This window comes from Mirounga angustirostris, unplaced genomic scaffold, assembly GCF_029215605.1.
Source record: "Mirounga angustirostris isolate CCGP_5_RB_7025 unplaced genomic scaffold, mMirAng1.0.hap1 SCAF_14, whole genome shotgun sequence".
Taxonomy (NCBI): Eukaryota; Metazoa; Chordata; class Mammalia; order Carnivora; family Phocidae; genus Mirounga; species Mirounga angustirostris.
The window spans coordinates 16,272,171-16,286,068 of NW_026991722.1; positions in this window are offsets into that span (position 1 = coordinate 16,272,171).

The following is a 13,898-nucleotide window of genomic DNA, read 5'->3' on the forward strand; positions in this document are numbered from 1 at the left end:
GGTCCCGCTGCAATGAGGTGCCCCGAGATTTCTAGGCCCAGGACAGAGCAAAAGAAGAAGACTGAGAAGGAAAATGGCTGGGAACAGGGCAGTTGTGTGCGGCCTGTGTGTGGGCTCTAACGTGGCCTCTGCCACGCAGGAACAACTGTGTGACCCTAGGCCAGCATCCGCATCCTCGTCTCTTCATCTATAAATTGAGTTGGTGTCAAGAGGATTAAATAAGGTCATGTTGTATTTATCGACTGGCAGTGGCTTATTTATTCTAATTAATGATGGAGAAATATAATTAGGGCAAGCTAATTTTTTTTAACGATCCTATTTATTTATTTGAGAGAGAGAGAGAGAGAGAGAGTACACCCAGGCTGCGGTGAGGGGGGTGGGGGGGAGAAGCGGACTCCCCGCTGAGCAGGGAGCCCAATGTGGGGCTGGATCCTAGGACTCCAGGATCATGACCTGAGCCGAAGGCAGACACCCAACCGACTGAGCCACCCGGGTGCCGCAGGGCAAGCTAATTTTTATCTTACATTGTGAGCTTCAAGATAGCATAATTCCCTGGCTCCGCGCCAACCCGATGCCCCAGGCTATTTAGCTCCCCTGAGGAGCTAACTTAAGGAGCAGCTACTAGGTACCAGGCATTGTGCCTGGTCATCTGTACATTCACTCGTGTGATCTTCCCAGCTGTCCGAGGACATGGATGTTATTTATCCCATTTCATAAATGTGGACACTGAGGCCCAGAAGAATTAAATGACTTGTCCAACACCCAGACGGTAATGGGCAGAGCCAAGAGTCGACCTCAGATCCATCTGATTCCCAAGCTCAAAGTGTGGTAAATCTGGTAAAACTGGACTTCTTTGTAGCTCCTGGACTTTTCTGGGGTTTGATAAATTTCATCTCCCAGAAGGCATAAAAAGTATCCTAAAAATAATTTTAGAATGGCTATTGGGGATAATTTTTAGAGGCTTTTGGGCGAAATCTCACTGCAGACCTCTCTGCTTGCCTGTTTGCAGCTGTTGCCCGCTCCGCATCCCACCGTGCCTCCAGGTGCTTGCACATCGCCTTCCTACTCGCTCGTGGAAGTGGGCAGACGTGGTGGGAATGTATCAATTTGCTTTCCGGAGAGGCTCATAGTTTTGGCTACAGCAGGGATGGCCAGAGTCCCAAAATATAGCCCACGATGTCTGAAACTGAAAATGTATTTCCGAGATCTGTCTACTTGAACATCTTACTGTGGGATCCCCCTCAAAATCCGAATATTCCTGGCATTTCACTGATTACTTCCATGGTCTTCTGAGTGACTGGAGAGATTCCAGACTTACGGTTTATTTACTCCAGGGCTTCTCAGCCTCAGCACTGTTCAGATTTGGGGCCAGGTAACTCTTTGTTGTGGGGGCTGCCTGGAGCATTGTAAGATATATTTAGCAGGAGCCCTGGCCTCTTCCTGTTAGATGTTAGTAACACCCCTTAGTGTGACAACCAAAATGTCTGCAGACATTGCAAATATCCCCTTGGTAAGGGATAATCATCCCAGCTGAAAACCTCTGGTCCATCTTTTTTTTTTTTTTTTAATACAAATTATGTTGTTGGTTTTTTTTAAAGATTTTTATTTATTTATTTGACAGACAGAGAGAGAGAGAGCGAGAGCAGGAACACAAGCAGGGGGAGTGGGAGAGGGAGAAGCAGGCTTCCCGCCGAGCAGGGAGCCCGATGTGGGACTCGATCCCAGTACCCTGGGATCATGACCTGAGCCAAAGGCAGCTGCTTAACGACTGAGCCACCCAGGCGCCCCCTCTGGTCCATCTTAACTGCTCATCCTCCTTAACTACTTTCCCACCTGGTGCTGCTTGTGCTCCCACTTGAACACCCCAGTGCGGGAGAACTCATCTGTTCTCCTCTTTAGAGAATGCTGACATCGGAAAACTCTTCCTTATAGTGAGCATTTCTAGCGTCCCCCATCATGCAGTCCTATCTGCCCTGTCCAGTCCCTCAAGTGCTTACAAACCCTATATCATGCCTAAGACACTAATTCTTCTCTACATTAGATTTTCCCTGTGCCATCAACACTTCCTCAAATGTAATGATTGCTCCTCCTCTCCCAATCCTGACTGATCTGGACATCCTCCAGTGTGACTATGTCCCCTCTAAGCTTAAGAAAGTGAGAGACAGAGGTGGTGCTGAGTGTCCACAAAGGAATCCCTTGCTTGGATCCTCCCCAGAGGGAGCTGAGCATGGGTCAAGGGATGTGGTGGGCAAGAGGCACTATTTTCTAGAACTTTCCACAGATAGATGCTTGTCTCACTTGGCCTCCTAAGGCATGAAAGCCACTGTATGAGCTGCTGCCTGTTTTGGGTCAACCCTGGCTGGAAGGCTAGGAGGCTTCAGACGTTGTCCCCACCCCTCAGACTGCAGAGAGGTGAGCCCTGAGCTGTAGGAGGGCCAGAGGAGAGTGGGTGATGGTGCAGCGTGGGAAAGTTCTGGTTCTGCGCAACTCTGGCTCTTTCTCCTAAGGACCTATCCACAGAGGCTGTGGTCCTCATCCTGCCTCTCTCCTGGGATATTTGTAAGGACAACAATAAAAAAGGCCACGAATGTGAAAGCACTTTCTAGACTCTGTGAGAAGAAGCCGACGGCACCACCGTGAAGCATGGTTATCTCCAAATCATCATCCCTCTCTGCTGGTGGGCTTCTCCAGGCCATGGCCTCTCAACTCTAGCCAGGCAAATTTGCAACGAGTTTAGTAATGCGTTCCTAAGGAAAATATTATTCAGGAAGGTCTCTGAAATGCTATTAGTTTAATCTGATTTGGTTTATCAAATCAAGGTACATCTATTCATCTCTCTTATGCTCCTTCTGGACGGCGCCTAGCACTGTGGCACCCAGGTATTCAGACCAATATATCACATTACGACGGGAACAAGGGTGCCTGGTGGGTCAAGTGCACACATGGAGCCTCCCAGCATGGCCTCTTGGGAGTGCTGGGGAAGGGGTGGGTCCTGAAGTAGAGTAGGGTCCTGCGGCATGCATGGCATTTCTTGAAGCCTGCTGGCCACAGTGATGAGGAGAATAACGTCAGCTGAAATGAATTAGGTGGAAGCTGCTTAAAATGATCAATCGTAGCACCTGATATAATAATGTGATGATCCTTTCCGCCAAAATCGGAATTCTTTTTTTTTTTTTTTAAAGATTCCATCTATCTATTTGAGAGAGAGCACATGAGAGGGGGGAGGGTCAGAGGGAGAAGCAGACTCCCCGCCAAGCAGGGAGCCCGATGCAGGACTCGATCCAGGGACTCCAGGATCATGACCTGAGCCGAAGGCAGTCGCCCAACCAACTGAGCCACCCAGGCGCCTCAAAATCGGAATTCTAATTCAAGTTCAAACCAGTGTTCGTCCTCTTAAGGTTCAAAGTGGGGTCACTTTGGCTGTCATCTAAGACAAAGGAGGGGACATTTCCATAGGTATCCAGAGGCAGTGAAAAGAGTAGTGCTCCAGAAGTCAGGAGGCTTAACTCTATGTGACCCTCTCGTAGTCATAGTATTTATGATAAAGTAAGAATTGCTTTGTATCGAAATCTCATTTCACCCTTATTAACAAGTACATGATTTTATTTTTCCCTTTATTGGGGAGGGAGAGTCTTAGAAAATGTAGACACGTGCCCATGGTCAAGCAGCTGGAGCTATGGGGCAGGCCCTCCCTGTTAATCACAACTCTTCATTGCTGGACCTGGTGCAGCAACTGGTATACTGGGCCTAGAGTTTTACCTAATTCACATCTCATTTCTACCTGTCTGCATCAGTCATGGTTCTCCAAAGAGAGAACCAACGGGATGCGTGTATGTATGAATACATACAGATCGATCGATTGATCGATCGATCTATCCATCTACCTATCGCGAGATTTTAAAGAATTAACTCAAGCAATAGCAGAGGCTTCCAAGTCCAAAATCTGATGGGCTAGGCCAGCAGGCTGGAGACAGGGCTGAGTTGCAGAATCCAAATGCAGACTGCAGGCAGAATTCCTTCTTGCTTGGGGGAAGTCAGTTTTTTTCTATAAGGCCTTCAACTGGTTGGGTAAAGCCCATCCATATTATGGAGGGCAATCTGTTTTCCCCCAAGTCTACTGATTTAAATGTTAATCTTATCTAAAAAGTACTTTCACAGAAACATCTAGAATAATGTTTTACCAAATATCTAGGTATTGAGGCCCAGCCAAGTAGACACATAAAATTAACCATCACACTGTCTCTGTTGTCAAATTTGGGCAACTGTCATGAATGCCACAGTAATCTCGAAGGCACACTGCTTTTCCTGGAGTCCCACCAAAGTTGGAAATTTCCAAAGGAGCTTGGCTAGAAACAAAGGAAACAAAAAGAAAAAGAAACCATGAAAATGGAGACATGGATAGGATTTTTCAAAATACAAACCAACTTTATTGACTTATCATTGACATATTACAAGGCACCCGTTTTGAGGATACACTTTGTTGAACTGTGACAAATATGTACAACCACCCCAATCACTAACTTTCCCATCACCCCCAAACATACCCCCCCCCAGCTTCAGTAAATCACTGATATGCTTTCTGTTACTACAGATCATTTGTCTTTTCTGGAATTTCATATAAATGACATTCGACAGTCTGTAGTCTTTTGTGATGGGTGCCTTTCATTTACAGTAATGCTTTGGAGATTGAAAAACACTGTTGCATGTATCAGATGTTTGCTCCTTTCTTCTGATAAATAGTCTTCTATCTTGTGACTGTGTTTCAGATTGTTTCCTTACTCACCAGTTGACAGACATTTGGTCTGTTTCTAACTGGAGGTTGAGGGTGTTGTTTTGTTTTGCTTTGTGCTTTGTTTTTGGCTATAATAAATGAAGCTGCTATGAACATTTATATCTTTGTGTAACATATGTCTTCATTTCTCTGGGGTAAGTACCTGGGAGTGGAGTTCCTTGATCATATGGTAACTATGTGTTTAACACTCTAAAAAGCTGCCCAGCGTCATCTCCTGATGCAAAAGCCAATCCTCCCTGTTTGAGTGATCCATCAAGTTATAACTCCATGTTTGGAATGCCTCTGATTCTATTTACTGCCCAGAAATAAATGCCTGCCAGAGCTTCACCCCAGTGAACATTTAAACTCCCCCATCGATGTTTGCCCCTGCAAAGGGATGGCTTTCCAGAATCCTTTTCTATAAATTTGTGATTTAAGTTCCTTTGAAGACACCCTATTGAAAATGAACTACTGTGAACTATTGTGAACAGGCCCATCTTAGCTCCCTAGTGACTCACACTTTAGCTAGAGCATGTCGGCTACTCAGATCAAGGCACTGTAGGAACCCAGCTGCTTGGTTGAAGGGAAGACAGGAGAGAAGGAGGATGTTGTAGATACACTAAGTCACTTCCAACGGCCATTTCTCCTTTCTTTCTTGCTACCCCCAGGGCCCAGCCTCCCATGGCTGCTTTAACTCAATCATATCGTCCTGTTTCCTATATTCCTAGTCTCCTCGGGGCAGGAGCAGGTATGTGACCTATTTTGGCCAATGGGACCTAAGTGGAAGTCAGCCTGTGGCCATGGGAAAGCTTTTGCCTTCCTGATAAAGGGAACGGATATGGATGGCACCGACCTTCCAGCTTCTTCCTGCCTTGAACATAGACATTCCACCCAGCTCTAACAGCCATCTTGCAGCCATGACAGAAACGCTCAGAAATACACAGAGACGTCAGCCCTGACATTGTCAATATGGGAAAGCATCACTAGCATCTGTCCACCTCTGTTTTCTTGTTACATGTGACAAATAAACCCCTATTTGTGTAAGCCACTGTGAATCAGGTTTTTCTTACAGACCAATAAGTCTGTCAGCAATACAGGCAGATTCTGAAAAAGTAGGTAGGAGCGCATTGAAGGCAAATGTCGTGTTTCTTTGACTAGCGCCAACAAGTAGAATTTGCCTACAAATAGAATCAAATTCTTTTCTCAAGTTTGCTGGGAATCTACTAGGTTTTCTCACCGATTTCTTCTTTCTGCAGCTTTTTCCCCAAGGAATATGGGTTGCAAATCCCTCCCCCACCACTTACTGTGTGACCTTGGCCAAAACATCTAAACTGCATCTCAGTTTCCTCATTCGTAATGATTGTTGTGAGGATTAAAAAAAAAAAAAAAAAAAACTAAAAAAGTGACTTAAGTATTTTATTTTTCTTTACTGAAGTAGAATTAACATGCAGTGCTAGAGGTGACAATATGGTCAACAATTCTATACATTTCTCAGTGCTCATCACGATAAGTGTCCTCTATAAACATTTTAAAGTGCTTTTTATATTATTCCTTGTTATCAGGAAAAGAGAAATCTTTTCCATTATGCCGATCTTTAGCTTCCTGGTATATATTCTGCTGAGTGCTCTTTTCTTCAGTATAAGCGTGTTAAAGCATGTGTTCAAGTAACAAGAGCTGTTCACCAGGCTTTGTTATAGATTTTTTTTTTAAAAGCTAAATAAAGTTCTTCTAACAGAGTCTGGGCTCTCTGTAGGAGCTCAATAGGTGTTGTTGGTGCTGGTGATGATGATGGAGACAGGATGATGGCTTGCAAGCACCGAATCACCTTGTAGCCAGATGAGGGTCTGCCCTCCACCAGAGTTCCGTTTGCCTTTAGCAAAACTCTATACCCCTGAACTAGGATTGCAGGGACAGCGGGTCTGTATCTGCCACTTCCTAGTCCCCCTGCTGCAAAATAAATCTCCTTCAAACACAATATGCTAAGTTATTAAGCCAACCTTCCAAGGTATGTTGGAGGAAGGTCAAGTTTTCTTCAGCTTCTCCAGCAACCCTCTACCTCTCCCCGGTTCCCGTTGATTACTCAGACCGTCAAATGTAATCAAACCCAACAGCGAAACGCTTTCCCTTTTCTCATTCAATGCCATCTTATTTAGCTCTGACCAGGGTTCTCAAATGTCCAGTCCTTTGGTAATTTTGACTTTAATTTATCCTCTGCATTTGCCATTTGTCACGCATTTTGCATTATCTGCAAATTTAATCTAACTCTAAAGTCGGATTTACTTTCTCCTCCAGGTTGTTAATGAGCACTGTATATTGGATAATAAAAAATAATGCAGTTTCCTGTACCGAGGCCTATGGGATCCTTGATTCTTATTCACGTTTAGATCTAATTTAAGATGCCACTAATTTTTACTGGTACTGACCATTTGTCAGCAAAACTCAAAACTATGTTCCGTCCAATCTTCCAGGCCCTCCTCCTTTAATTGTTCTATGAATTGCCTGGGTCAGAGGTTTCACATCAAATAAATATTTAAATGATTTCCACTGAATTCCCCTGCGGGGTTTCGAGTCCATAATTATGTTCAAAAATGGCTGTGCTGGTATTAGAGAGAAGAATTGGAGGCTTTTGAATCTGCCTGGCTTGTTGCTCATTAGATTCTCTTTCACCATGTGCGGACAGATCCATTTTCTTATTAAATTTCTTGAATTCTTACCTGGAACGGCCGGCAGAGCATGAGAACATTCATTTCCTGAGTCATCGTGCTGATGAATATTCCTCTGCTTCTGGAGCTTGGAACCATACCAGATCCCACGATGCCTGTTCTCTTCACAGCGTGTGCAATGGTTCAAGGCCTCCCCAAAAGCCTGAAGTGCCCCCCGCTTCCTAAACGGAAGCACTAGAGTTTAATTACCCCTTCTCACCTTGTTAAGTAGCCAGACATTGCGTTACCTTCTAATCCAGTGGTTCCCGACCGGGGCCAATTTTGACCCCCACCCCCATCCCCACCTTCCCTCGCCCCTGCCCCAGGATATTTGGCAACACCTAGAGACTTTCGTGGCTGTCACAGCTCAGAGGTGGGGGTGGGGGGCAGTGCTACCTGCAGCAAGTGGGTGGAGAATTTTTTTCTTTTTTTTTAAAGATTTTATTTATTTATTTGACAGAGAAAGACACAGCGAGAGAGGGAACACAAATGGGGAGTGGGAAAGGGAGAAGCAGACTCCCCGCCGAGCAGGGAGCCCGATGCGGGACTCGATCCAGGGACTCCAGGATCATGACCTGAGCTGAAGGCAGTCGCCCAACCAACTGAGCCACCCAGGCGCCCGGGTGGAGAATTTTTAAACACTGGGTTGTGCTAAAGGAAAACTACTAAAGGACATGTTGGGAGTGGGGGTCAGTGTGATTAGGCCATCTGTGTTTGCTATTCGGTGCTTATCCAGAGGAGACACAGGCCTCTCATATCTTTAGCACAGGAGATAGTTTGCGAATTGGAACAAGGCACCCACCAAAGTGGGGCTCCTACTTTCCCACCAGACTGGGAGCCTGGGAGCCAGGGAGCCGTCACCCTAGGTGTCTGCATTCCATAGAGGCGGCTCCCAGATCCTTGAGGAAACATTTCTGGGTGGTAGAAGATTTCCATCTCAGAGGGGCAGAGAAAGGATTTGTAATTGCAATTTTTCTAAAGTAGCTGCTCTAAGAAAACAGACATCTGGGACCCGTAGTCGGGGTGTTAGATGGAACAAACAGTAAATTCTTCGGACAGTGTTGAGCTGTCTTGGATAGGCATTTTCAGAAGGCGAGGGTCATCCTAGGAACACGGTTTTGGGCTGATAGAAACCATGCTAGAGTTTGGTCAAGCCTCGTAGTGTGGAGGGCTGGACAGAGTCATTTGTGCTGAGAATTTTATGCTGTTCAATGGGCCTGGCTTTCCCATGATAAACATCCTGGTGCATGATCTTCGTATGCATGTGTGAATATTTCTGCACCGTAGAGTCCAGAGGATGGAACTGTCCTATCTGAATATGTGCACATTTGGAATTTTCTGGTTACTTCCAAATTCCCAGAGGACACCTGTAAATAGTGCTATATCCCTGGGACCCTCACTTCCGTCATTTCTGCCTGAAATATTTAGCCTGTCACCATTTAGGAACTTCTCGGTAAAATAGCTGACTGCCAGGAAATCAGTGTGCTAGCTCCAGGCTGCTGGGCGAGGCTCTCTGGAGGGCCCGCTTGCACAGAGTTTGAATTAAAATTAACTGTTAATCCTGATGAATGGAGTGGGGGTTATAAACCTGGCTTCGGCTTGGCTGGAGGGTCTCCCAGTTACCTTCTATAATTTTTGAATCGAGGCGTAAATTTAATCACAGCTCAGACTCTAAGTCTCCTAAGGGGTTGACTTTTTATTTCTCATTGGAGGCTTTAAATCTCCTGAAGAAACAGGTCGAATTAACAGTAGAGTTGGTCATGGGGAAATTCTTTAATTGGAGCCAAGAAAAATCATGACCTTTTAACTTTCCTATAGTCTAAAGAAGCCAGATAAACCAATTTTAATTGACTTAGGAGTATGAATACCAAAGCATATCCCCTCTACCCCCAACCCCGAGTTAGAAGGAAGATGCTTTACTGTTGTTTCCAGCCTCGGGCAAAATGATCCAGGAATGAGCCTGGGGACAGGAAGACATTAATGGGTTTCAAGCTGGCAATTTCATTGCTCTGCCATTCAAGTAGTTGGAATGGAAATGACAAAAACCAAAAATAAAAACTGCCATTTATTTGTCATTATTCAACTTAGAGCATCGAAGCTACAATTACTTCTAAAGGCCAGGGCTGGGGCGCCTGGGTGGCTCAGTCGTTAAGCGTCTGCCTTCAACTCGGGTAATGATCCCAGGTTCCTGGGATCGAGCCCCGCATCTGGCTCCCTGCTCAGCAGGAAGCCAGCTTCTCCCTCTCCCAATCCCCCTGCTTGTGTTTCCTCTCTCGCTGTCTCTCTCTCTGTCAAATAAATAAATAAAATCTTTAAAATAAAATAAAATAAAGTCCAGGGCTGATATGAACTGAATATTCAACTAAGGGACGCAGTTGTCTACACATGCTTGATGCAAGGGAGGGAAAAAGCTAGAAAACAGAGTCAGACAACACACCAGCTCAGTCTTTTTTTTTTTTTTTCCATGGGTAGACTTACTGTCTGATTTCCTGGAAGTTTGTAATCTTTATGGGGAGTTGATTAAATTATATTTTTTATTAGCAATAGGATTTGTTATTAATTTAAAGAGCCTCAGCAAACCTCCCACTCCACTTGGTCCTTCTCCAATGTCACCTTCCCTCACTCCAGCGCCAACTTGCCCCTGACAAGACCCCTGCCACAGCCTGCCTGCTCCCCAAGCATGTCCTGCTCGTCTGTCCTTGCAGTTTCTGAGGTGGTATCACAGTCCTGGGGAACCATGCCTTGATCTTCCTGCCCTTCGGTTCTCTCAATTCCTTTCCTCACCCTTCGGGAGATCAATGTGTCTCCCCCAACCCTGGAGCGTGACTTTGTTTGAGCTGCACCTTGTCAGAACGTTACCCAGGTTCAGCTGGGACCCACATGTCCCTAGTACCCCCCGGGGAGAAGGTCTCCCCACTTTGTCAGTTTTGTTGTCCTGCCCAGCAGGGATGCCCTTTCCATTTGCTCTGGTTACACTGACCCTACTCTTCAAGGCTCAGTGGGAAATGCCACTCCTCCTGGTGGTTGCTGGCTGTTCCAGCCCCCTGGGTGGGGGGATGTTGCTTTCAACACACAGCGAGTGCACCACCCCTTCCCAGTTCAACCTGCCATGTACTTGATCTCCCCACTCAGACTATATGGCTTGAGGGCAGAGACCAAGTCTCAACCTACTTAATTAGCACTTGCCCTGGGAATGAGTTTCCTCTACCCAAGTGAAATATCCCCAGAAATGATCGGGCGCCGAGCCACCTGCTTCACCAACTGATAACAGGATAGTAATTCCTCACTAAGTGTGCTCAAGGGAACCCGAAGTGCCTCTGGGCAGGGTGGGGGACCTGTGCCTCCCCCTACCTTCAGTTGCCAGGCTTGGTGGTCTTTGCTAATTTCCCCATTCTTCCTCTTTAAGTCCCTCAGCATCCTCTGAGTTCTCTTTGCTTGTCCCCTTATATAAAGAGAGACCCTATCACTTATGTGCTGATCAATGAACCTTTTCCACTTGATTGCATGGGTGGGCTCATAACAGTTGCTATTTGGTGGTGGTTGACAAATATGACTGCACAAAAAATGCATCGGCTCCTTTAATCCCTACAAGAGTCCTGTAAGGAAAGTGTCAGTTGTAGACCCCAGTTTGCAGACGAAGAAGATGAGGCCCAGAGAGTGATAGAAATCACCTAAGAGGGCGCCTGGGTGGCTCAGTTGGTTAAGCGACTGCCTTCGGCTCAGGTCATGATCCCGGAGTACCGGGATCGAGTCCCACATCGGGCTCCCTGCTCAGCGGGGAGTCTGCTTCTCCCTCCGACCCTCCCCCCTCTCATGTGCTCTCTCTCATTCTCTCTCAAATAAATAAATAAAATCTTAAAAAAAAAAAAGAAATCACCTAAGAAGCAAATGGCAGAGCTGGGAGGAATCCCAGGCCTTAGTGGAATCCACAGCCTGTCCTTCTAAACTCCACGTGGGGTTGTCCCCTGCCATAGCACATGCTGCATTTTAGGCCTTACCCCAAATTCTAGTACAAAAAGTATTTATCTTTGCTACAGACATTTTAGGCATCGACCAAAAGAGACATTACCTTCCATGGGGAAGAAAAGGCGGCCATAGAGAGGTTTGTTTCTGAAACTGTTATTGGCTGAGCTGTGGGGGCTGCTTCGAAATCCCATGCATTGCCAGGCCCTCTTACAGATAGGCCCCTGACCCACTAGGAAGCCTGTCTGTGACTAGGAACCCCTTGTCCTGGGATTATGGGGAGAACCTGTGGCCTTTTCCATGATCTCTTTCAGCACCCGGGGGGGCCCCCATGCCCCCCACACTCCCTCTTCACGGCCACACCCCTCCATCCCAGCTCCCCCAGCAGCTGGTTCAGAAATCAGGCGCCTCCCTCATCTTCACCCCAAACCTCCCTCCCTTGCACCCCAGATTCCTGGCAGCCAAATGTACACATGCGCGTGCATGGGCAAGTGATTCCACATTTACGGATCGTTCCTGTTGTTCCCAGGACTCACACACAAACTCACTGCCCGCCCCACTCCATCTCTGCCTCCTATTTTACTTCTACCTTCTCCCAGGACGTTTCTCAAAGGGCAGGCTGCCCTGGCAGCACAGCCTGCTCGTCAGTCCAAGAGCCCCGGCATTTCTCTGGGGCCCCCACAGCCACACGCAGAGAGTTCGGGAATCGAGCAGGAGCTCAATAAATACCTCCTAGCGGCGGGATGGACCACAGCTCGGGGGAGGTGGCGGGGAAGCAGGTCTCTGTTTGTGCAGACTATAAAACCTGCACACACACAGCCCTGAAGTCCGAAGAAGAAAGAGCTGCAGGGAACACATCCATTTATGCCCCCTAGTCAGTGACGCACAATAGATTGTCAGCCTGTCCCCGGACACAGCCCAGGCCAGGCTGGAGATGCGGTGGCGGGGGCGGGGGAGGGGTCTCTCTCAGCTCCTTCAGTGGCTGCGTCCGGGAGAACCCCTCCTCTCACTGGCATCAATAGAGGGCGGGTTTTGGGGTATTGATTACCAGCCTTGCAGCTCAATAACTTCCATGTCTTTCGGGTCTGTGAACACCATCTGTTTGGGAGAAACGGTACCAGAAAAGGAGGGTGTGCTAAGCGGTTAGAGAGAGGCAAGCTGTGGGTGCGAGGGGGTCTCCTGCAGTTGAGGGGAAGCTCCAGAGGCAGGCAGCTGCGATGAGGTTTTTCCAAACTGGAATCCCACCAATGAGGCAAAGGTGGGGGAAGGCAATGGCATTGAATAACCTTCACTGGGATGTTGAGCAGGTCCGTCATAAATTAGAATGGTTTCCTGTTAGGAGGATGTGGGGAGGGTCTCCATGTGTGTCTCATTCCTCCCAAACCCATCAATTTCTCTAACCCTCACCCCCCCCCTGCCTGCCCACTGTATAGAGGGACTATGTCCCCAGGGGGCTGGTGCTCATGCTGTCCCAGTCATGGTGCAGGGGGGCATCTGAACCCACATTGACTTCCCTCCTCCGCCATCGTCTTTCCCCGGGGCACTGTGCTGGGAACCCACATCCTCAGGCTCTGCGCTTAGCCTTGTGTTTTCCCCTCTGGCGTCAAGAACTCCATGATGAGAGCAAACAGGTACTTGTCAAGGGGCTTGTCACCTGGTGCTACTACTTGTCACCAGGAGTCGCTGCTACATGGGATGACAGGGTGGGAGTTCAAAACACCTTCCAAGGCTAGAGCTTGGGACTGGGTTCAGTGGGATGGAGGGAAGAGGAAGGTTTACAAGGAGCAATGTAAACTCAATTGTGCAGAGAGACTATGACGTCACAGGTGTATCTGTAAAACAGACAAAGAGATTTGGGGGGCCACCCACTAACAGAACCCATCTCAGACACTACAGAATAGTGTCATGTGGCTGCTAAAGAAGCTAAGGCCATTTTGGGCTATATATCAACAATTACGATACTTAAGTCCAGATTCATTAGGGTGGAACATGTTCTTTTTTTTTTAAGGGCTTTATTTGTTAGAGAGAGAGAGAGAGCACAAGTGGAAGAGGGGCAGAGGGAGAAGCAGGCTCCCCGCTAAGCAAGGAGCCCAATGCGGGGCTTGATCCCAGGACCCCGGGATCACGACCTGAGCCGAAAGCAGACGCCCAACCGACTGAGCCACCCAGGCGCCCCAGGGTGGGACCTCTTCTTAATGCTCATGGGATTCTGGATCATGGAGAGGCATCTGGGCACAACTGAAAGAACTGACATTGAATGTGAGGGCTTGGGTTTGCACCTCAATTCTCCTATTCAAGGGTTGGTTGATTTCTTTGCACCACCCATCTTGCTGAGCCTGTTTCCTGATCTGCAGTACATGAGTTCTGATGCCTTTCTCACATATTCACAGGGTTGGAGAGAGGATCAAATAAGCCAAAATATTACAAAGGGGCTATAGGCTCATTATGTCATGTCCGGTTCT